This window comes from Silene latifolia, chromosome 9 (genome assembly GCF_048544455.1).
Source record: "Silene latifolia isolate original U9 population chromosome 9, ASM4854445v1, whole genome shotgun sequence".
NCBI classification, from domain to species: domain Eukaryota; kingdom Viridiplantae; phylum Streptophyta; class Magnoliopsida; order Caryophyllales; family Caryophyllaceae; genus Silene; species Silene latifolia.
The window spans coordinates 149,962,745-149,971,810 of NC_133534.1; the positions used below are offsets into that span (position 1 = coordinate 149,962,745).

A 9,066-nucleotide genomic window follows, 5' to 3' on the forward strand; every position below is an offset into this window, starting at 1 on the left:
TATACATTTGTAACTAAAATAAAATAAATCTATTAAATTACAAAATGGTGATACGAGATCACAATAAAATACAACCGAATCGATATTCCCATACGTTTCGGGTAATACCAATTAAAAACTAAGGCCATACTAAGTAAAAATTACATAATTCAAAATTACATAAAATAAAATTATGACAATCATAAAGAAAATGCAGCATTATAATATGTATTAACATGCCCAATTTTATGCTAAATCGCCTTTAAGTAGCCAATATCGTATATAACACGGTTTTTACGGATTTGCGTGATTTCAACATTTTATAATCACAAAAATTACATAAATTCATATTTATGCATAAGTTAATTACCCTAACCTCTTAGGACTCAAAATTTAGTCTTCACTAATTATTTGACCATAATTAACTCATATTTCTAAAATTTGTTCATTAATGGACCTAAAATTACAATAAAAAGCTATAAACTTCAAATAAATCACAAAATTTCAAATAAATTTGAAATTTGAAATTTAAACTCATGAATATTCTGGAAAAATACCATGACACTCATAATGTTCAAAAACATAGGTTAAAAATTTCGAAATATTTCCGGAAAAACAATGTTGCGGTTTATCGGTTTTTAACAAAATAATCATAAAAACATGAGAAAAATTTATTCATCAACTTTTCAACTTTAGATCTGAAAAAGATAATAAAATGCAACATGTGACGTTTTTCCTTAGTCATGGAGTATGTTTTATTAATATTTCATTAATAATGTCACTATTTATGCTATTTTTCTTCAAAAATCATAAATCATGCACAAAGACTTCAATATAGCCTATTATTTTAAACACATCTTGTAAAATTGCATGTGACAACATACTAAATTTCTATGACCAGATTCGAAATTTATCTCATATTAACCTATTTTTCACTTAAATCCGATTTTAATAATGAAAAATCCATTTTTCGAGCATAAGAAGTCCAAAAATTATGAAAATTTACAGGTCATCTCAAAATAATATATGTGACAACATATCCAAAAATCACTGGAAAATTCGAAGTTTAGCTAATTTTAGTCCGAAAATGACATTTTATTCATAAAATCATATTTTTAATGTCATTATTATGTAATATGAACAATAAAAATCCATAAATTGACCAAAATATCCTAAAAACATTTTAGGACCAGAAATTTTAACATGCATAATGATTTTCGTGATATATCATAATAACACAAATTAAACAAGTTTTGTATGTTAATCATATAACTCGGAAAAACTTTTAACCGATTTGCATGCAAACAACCAAGGCTCTGATACCGATTGAAGTAAAAGTAGATCTATATACTTAACATATTCATATATGTTTTATTTTAATTTGTCATAAAATTAATAAGTGATCTTATGCATGCAAACTTTAAACAAAATAAAGAAGAAATAATCATCCTTACATTGGAATTTCGGTTTCTAGGGCACAAGAGAGATCTCCTTCTCTCTTGTTCTTGTGCTTTCCTTTATGGATGAACAAAGACCCAAGTATAGGATCTCTACCAAGGATTAATACCTAAAGCACACTCTTAATAAAATTAATATTATGAATACTAGACAATATTAATTTTGTAAGAAAAATTGACCCAAAAATATTATGGAACTCTCTATTTTTCGGTTAGAGAGAAGGAAGAGAAAGAAGAGTTTGTATCTTTCTTAAACTCAAATTTTTGATGAATGAATAATGAATAATACACTAACTACATTTTGTGTATATTAGGTAAAAATAAGAGGAAAAACCAAAGTGGTTTTTGCCTCTCAAAAACCGGGTGGAAGAGGTGGTTGGAGGGAGCCAATGCATGCTCTAGTTGCTCTTCACAATGAACAATAGGTTTTGCATGGCTAGTCTTTAGGTAATCATCATGTTCACTAATATAATCAACACAATATTAGCCTAAATCCACCCTTAATTTCGGTTTACATATGTAAAATGGAATCCATTTTATTTTTGTCAATTTGTCAACATGTCACATGTCACATGTCACATAAAATTGTTATGTATTTTTAACATATTAAAAATCAATGTAATAATAAAAATACGTCATACACAAAATCGACTTAGTAATTCATAATTACTTGTACCAAAATATTTTACCAATTTATAAATCACAATAACTTGTATTTATAATAATTCATTCAATTTCAATTGTTTCCTTAAACAATAATTTCATATAAGTAATGAAACAATTCGGTTACTCAGACCGTATCTCATTTTATCAAATTTCAATGAGATACGTAAATAATACTTCCAAAATCTTCCGTCAATTTTAAATAATTTAATTGACTCGTAACGTTTTACGATCAATTAAATGATCAATTAAGAGTGTTGCCCTATAGGTATGACCTAGGGGATCAACTGATCACCACCGTCGCACGACAGTAATGTCAAACTCTAGTCAGCCAATCATTACCGATATGTGTGGACCAGTTGACAGTAAAATATTACTTCCCAATTGTATTCTTTATAATGAGACTTAAACATGTGATCATCATGATCAACAGTCGTGATCGCATTATTGTCGGAGGACACATATTCCAACAAAACCTTCCTAGGATTGTAAGATATAACCCAACTCGATCCATCACAACAATAATTGCTTGCTTATAACTTGAGAATATGTTTGTATGATCAATTCTCATGAATCCCTTATGACCCCATGACACCCTACTGCCTTTTATCAATTGTTTACATCCCTTTTAATTCATCTTGCTTGTTTACTTTCATTGCTATTTAGTTTAGTGATCTTCTACTTCAAACCCCAATTGTGACACCCTTAGACACCACTAGTTGCAATAGAAATCTCATCTCAATTCCCGTCCCTTGGGATCCGACCTTTACTTGCCTCTTTACTAATTGTAGAGTTGTTGGTGAAGTTATAAATTGTGTTTTGGTCTAGGTGCTCCTAACGACAAGTACTGAAAACTAAACCCCACGAGGGATCACGACCAAAAATAGCGCCGTTGCCGGGGACGGTGTTAACTTGATTTATATTTTCTTGTATTGTTATTAGTTGTGTCTTTCTTTGCCTTGGGGAAGTAAAACTCCTCAAGGTTTGTTCGAATTATTTTCGAGTTGTTTGATATTTTGCATGTCTAGAAGAACACAAGGTAACTTATTACCCTTTGATCACGAAATTGAAAGGACTTTGACAACCAATAGAAGACTTGCTAGGAGTACTTTGAGAGGTATTGGTGAGGTTGTAGATATTAAACCAAATACTATTAAGTTCATCAACCCTTTTGCAAGAGAAGGTGAGGAGAACCCAACACAAAATCCAACACAAAATCAACCCACAATGCCTAAGTTTTCATCACATTCTGTACCCACCGAGGAGAACCTACCCAATAGTACTCCCACAGCACAACACTTAACCGGAAATTTTATTGCCAAATCCGCATTTATCCAATTAGTCGAAAGAAGCCAATTTGGGAGGATGCCTAGTGAAGACCCTCACTCTCATATAGAGACTTTTTGTGACTATTGTGATGCGATTTCTCAAACCGGTGTAACTCAAGACCAAATTCGATGGGTCTTATTTCCTTTTTCTCTAATTGGCACCGCAAAACAATGGTTGAAAGGCCTTGATAAGGCTACTCTCGGAATTGATTCTTGGAAGAAGTTGGCTCTAGCTTTCTACAAAAAGTTTTATCAACCGGAAAAGACTAACATGCTAAGAGCTCAAATTACGGGCTTTAAGCAAAGAGATGAAGAATCCTTGTATGAAGCTTGGGAGCGATTCAAGGGAATTTGTCGCTCATGTCCTCACCATGGACTTAGCGAGTGGTTCATGGTACAACAATTTTGGAACGGTCTTTATGAAGATTCAAGGAACATTCTCAACATGGGATCAAATGGAATGTTCACCGAAGTTGATGACAATCAAACTTGGAAAAAAATTGAGGAAATGGCGGTCCATAACTCACAATATAGTAGACCTCGCAAGGCTACTAGAGGAGGAAAGCATGAAGTGGACTCCATTACTCATCTGGGTGCTCAACTTAGTGCTCACATTGATACCATCAATTTGAAGTTTGAAAAAGCTATGGCTAGACTTGAGGAAGCCTCAAAATCACCAAAGCATCATGTTAATGCCATGACGGCATCTTCATCAATCCCAAGTGGGATATGTGAGAATTGTGGAACTTTGGGACATGACCAAAGTGAATGTAGGGGAACAAATGAACAAGTGAATGCTTTCAAAGCATACAAGAGTGGTACCCCTTATTCAAACTATTACAATGAAAACACCAAATTCTATCCAAATCCCTCATACAAAAGCCAAAATGTTCAAAACCCTCAACCAACATACACCCCACCTCCCATGAGAAACCAAAATCAAAGACTCTTTTACAACCAAAACCAAGGTTACCAAAATCAAATTCCATACAATCAACAAAATGACCAAGGTTTTGATGTTCAAAAAGCGGTCCTCCAAATGCAAAAGAATCAACAAGAGTTTTTCACTCAAATGCAAAAAGATAGTCAAGCAAAGGAAATCACCATCAACAACATCCTAGGTCACACCAAAATGTTGGAAACCCAATTGACTCAACTAGCATCTTCAAGCTCACAAAGACAAAAGGGGCAATTACCATCTCAAAGTAATCCCCCAAGACATGAAACGGTTAGTGCCATTCACTTGAGGAGTGGTACAAGGTATGAAGCACCGAAGAAGCAAGTTGAGGATGAAGTTGTGGACGCTAGTGACAAAGAAGAAATTGTGCAAAACTCCAAGGATGGAGAACCATCGAAAGAAGAAATTTCAAAGAAAAATGAAGACAAGGTCAAGGAAAAGGAGCCCATTGTGATTAGACTTCTTTTTCCAAGTCGTCAAGCCAAGCCCAAATTTGATGACCAACTTGGAAAATTTATGGAAATTGTGAAGAATTTGGAAGTCTCGATTCCTTTCACGGAATTAATCTATCACGTGCCGGCCTATGCAAAATACATGAAAGACATCCTCACAAAGAAGAAGTCGATCCGGAAGCTTGAGACTATCGCCTTCACTAAGGTGAGTAGTGAAATCCTTCAAGGGAGTTCACCTCCAAAACTCAAAGATCCGGGAAGCTTCTCAATACCGTGTACCATTGGCGACACCACGATCAACAAAGCCTTATGTGATTTAGGGGCTAGTGTGATTGTTATGCAGTACTCGGTGAGTAAAAGGTTGGGGATAGGAGATCTTAAATGCACCAATATCACACTCCAAATGGCCGATAGATCGACAAAGACACCATTAGGGATATGGGAAGATGTTCCCGTAAGAGTTGGGAAATTTTTCATCCCGGTGGACTTTGTCATTGTTGACATGGAAGAAGACTCCAACATTCCAATCATTCTAGGAAGACCTTTTTTACACACCGCGGGTGCGGTGATTGATGTGAAGCATGGAGAGCTCACTCTAGAAGTGGGAGATGAGAGCATAACTTTCAATCATGACAAGACCATGAGAGCTCCCCGTTTGCATGAACCATGTTTTATGGTTGATCATTATAGCCGGAAGGATGATAGAAAGAAGTCGGAATTCCAATGGAAGATGAAAATTAATGATGCTCCATTCAAAGAGAAAGTGAATTGTAACAAAGAGAGCTTGAAAATCTCACCAAAGTCAAGCAATGAAGAGGATGGCCTCATTAGCCAAGACAAGAAAGTGGGAGAGTTGTCTCTATCAACTCAAGAGATCTTTAGTGATCAAGTAGATGAAGTTTGTGGTCTTTAGGACGATGAGTTTGAAGGGATTTTCAATCCCTATATTGGTAATGCTATCGATAAAGACCGACATGAAGGACAACAAGGGCAAAGGTCTATTGAAGATCTTTATTATGATAATGAACCAGCTTTCTACTACTTCTTCAAGGTGTTGAGCAACATCAACAACACCTTGGATATGCCCCCATGACATCTCACTAAGGATGAGAGTTTGGTGGAGTCCTCCCTAAACCACCATTTGTAAATATTTCTATCTCCCTAACTTGCATTTTAATTCTTACATTGCATTTTTTGTCATTTTTGGATTTTTATACTTTGATCAAGATAATTATCATTTTTGAGAGAAGTGGGGGAAGGACTAACGATTTAATTGATGTGTAGTGCTTTAGCTTAGTGTGGGGATAGCAATTGCCTAGGCTATTCATGCCTTAGTAGTGCCCCTACAATGAAGCACACGGGATTTGAAGAATGAAAAATGACACGGGATATGCAAGTGCACGGATGGAACTGAATCCGGGTAAAGCAAGGAGAACCCGAGCGTCTTCAAAGGAATCCGCTCGTCTTTAGAAATCCGCCCGTCTTGGCAAGAAGACGCCCGTCTTTTTGGCTGTGAAAAACAAGAAAGCTTGCTGTCTAAGAATCCGCCCGTCTTCAGAGGAAGACACTCGTCCTGCAATCAAAGAATCTGAGCGTCTTTGCTGAAAGACGCCCGTCTTTAGGCGAGAATCCTGAACCCAAAATAGGCAGAATCCGAGCGTCCCGAAGGAAAAACGCCCGTCTTCCCCTGCAGTGTAAAATTTTTCGGGTATTTTAAATACCACTTCCCACATTCATTTCTTCATTCATTCATTCAAAACACTACCCATAAACCCCAAAACTCAAAACCCTCATCCTCTCCATCACCAAAACAAGATTTCCTCAACCAAATTCAACAAAATAAAATCCAAACTTTCTTTTAACAACAATTAATCACTCCTCTTCCAACAAAAATCAAACCAAGCACCAAAATCTTCAACCTTTGAGTCGGTTTTTGAATTATAAAGGCAAAGCCTTTCATCTTAAAATCGATTTGGGTATACTTGGAAATTGAAGATTTTCACTCTTTTCTTGGTATAATCATCAATGGCAAGGACAAAAGGATCAACAAAGGCACCTAAGGCAAAGGCACTCACAACAAGATAACAATGTCTTCAAGCAAAGAAAGCCTCATTGGCTATGGTGGTAGCTAGTTCAAACTTGAAAGTTCAACAACAACAAATTCCTCCCTTGGAAGCAACAACATCAGCAACTCCGGAAATTGCTCAATTATCAAACTATCCGGAGGTAATTTTCATTTCCAACTCCCATAGGGATACTTTTGCCAAGTATGCTAGAAAATCCTTTCTACGCACCAAATTCATATGTGAAGATGCCTTGAACAAATTGGGTGTCCTTGAACAAACAAAAGCCTTCTTTGAAGCCATGGGGTTAGGAAAATTGTTTGCTACAAGAGAATTGACATACCCCTCCCTTACCTTAGAATTCTTGAGTTCTTTGAAAGTGACTAAGGTAGAGACTAAAGAAAACATCGAGTTCCGCCTTGCCAATGTGAATAGGCGCATCACCTTTGATGAATTGGGTAAAGTATTGGGTCTTAGTGATTCACCTAGTTATTACAAGAATCCCGAAAAGTATGACCCCGCTCCTCTTTGGGAGGCGATTTCCGGGAGGAAATTTGAGAACTATCATGCTAGTCGCGCTCTATTAGTCCACCATCCGGGCATTAGAGTGTGGCATATGGTCATCAGGAATACTATCATTGCAAGAAAAGACACTAACCACTTTACCAAGCTCGATTGTGTTCTACTTGAGTCAGCCTTAAATATTGGAAGGGAATTCACCAAGCCTTACAATTCTCTAAGGCTTTTGGTGGAAAGATGGCTAAATGTTGATTGTGGAAAGCAAGGCACCACTTTTATTGTAAATGGAGGTCTAGTCACTCTTTTGGCTAAGTACTTTGATCCGAATTTCAACAAGGATAAGAAGTATGTGGCGAAAAAAGGGGGTCATCTCATTGAAATGGATGCCATGATTAACAAGTACAAGTGGGTCACTCATAACCCTCTTGACACCAAATATGGGTGGCTCACCAATGAAGCTAGATCTTTTACTTTGCCTTCCAAGATATGCCGTTTGAGTGTCCATCGGACCAACTACCTTCTTCCCCTCTCAAAAGAAGCCGAATACATCATCCGTCAACAAAGGGGTGAAATTGAAATGCCCTCCTCCTCCATTATCACACCACCCTATCCATTCAAGTATCAAGAGTTCAAACCCGAAAGTGTTAAAGCAAGCAATGACTACATGACTCTATTTATGCAAGAGATGCACAAACAAGCTTTTAAGGATCGGGAAGATGCATACTTAGCCCAATATCCACCCCTCCTTCGTTTAGCTAGGCAAGGACTACTTGATCCTTCATGTCCTTTGCCAAGTTGGGAGGATAGGGTTGTCTTCTTTCCAAGTGCATCTAGGGGTGAGATACCGGGTGACGATGAGGTTGTCGGTGATGAGGTTGTTGATGAAGGCATTGATGAAGAGGTAAATGAAGAGGAAGAGGCTAATGAAGCAGAAGAAGATGATGAAGGAAGTGAGCAAGGAAGTGAAGAGGGAAGTGGTGATGAGTCCACTTCTATTGAGGAAGATGATGACAATGATGATATGGTGGAAGACTAGCAAGCTTTAGAGGCTCCTACCCTCTTGAGGTTTGTCTACTTCTTTCTTTGTCTTATTTATTTTATCGTGATCATAGTTGGAGAGTCCTTGCAACATAAAGGACTAACACCTCGGCCCCATTGAGGTGTTCTTATTTCATTGTTCCCACTTTTGAAAATCCAAAATGACAATTTAGTTTCATGCATTGCATCTTGTGTGCATGAACTACCCCCAACTTTAGGACATTAGAAATAATGTCTATCTTGGTTTGGGGAAGTACATGCATACACAACGGGAGGTAATCTAAATTACGCTCTCCGTCATAAACAAAAACCCATGCATCATGTAGTGTAGATTAGTATAGCTTGCATTTAGTGTAGAATTCATGCATCATGTTTGCATAATTTCCCATCATTTTGGCCATTGAGGACAATGCCCATATTAGTGTGGGGATGGGGAATTCTAACTTAACTTTTATTCAAAAATTCAAAAAAATCAAAAAAATTCGAAAAACCATAAAAATTTGAAAAATTTGAAAATCCAAAAACAAGTTCATTTCCTTTTTAGTATAGTCATGTATATATTGTTGTATATATTATGTTTGTTTTATCCTTGTTCACATTTATTGACTA

General features: G+C 36.5%; 1 non-coding gene across 1 annotated transcript; it reads right to left on the reverse strand.

Moving 5' to 3' along the window:
• Positions 1-3,698: 3,698 nt before the first annotated feature.
• LOC141604367 (small nucleolar RNA R71) lies at positions 3,699-3,805 on the reverse strand. Its single transcript, XR_012526069.1, has one exon. It is a non-coding gene; the product is annotated as a small nucleolar RNA R71 (small nucleolar RNA).
• Positions 3,806-9,066: the final 5,261 nt, after the last annotated feature.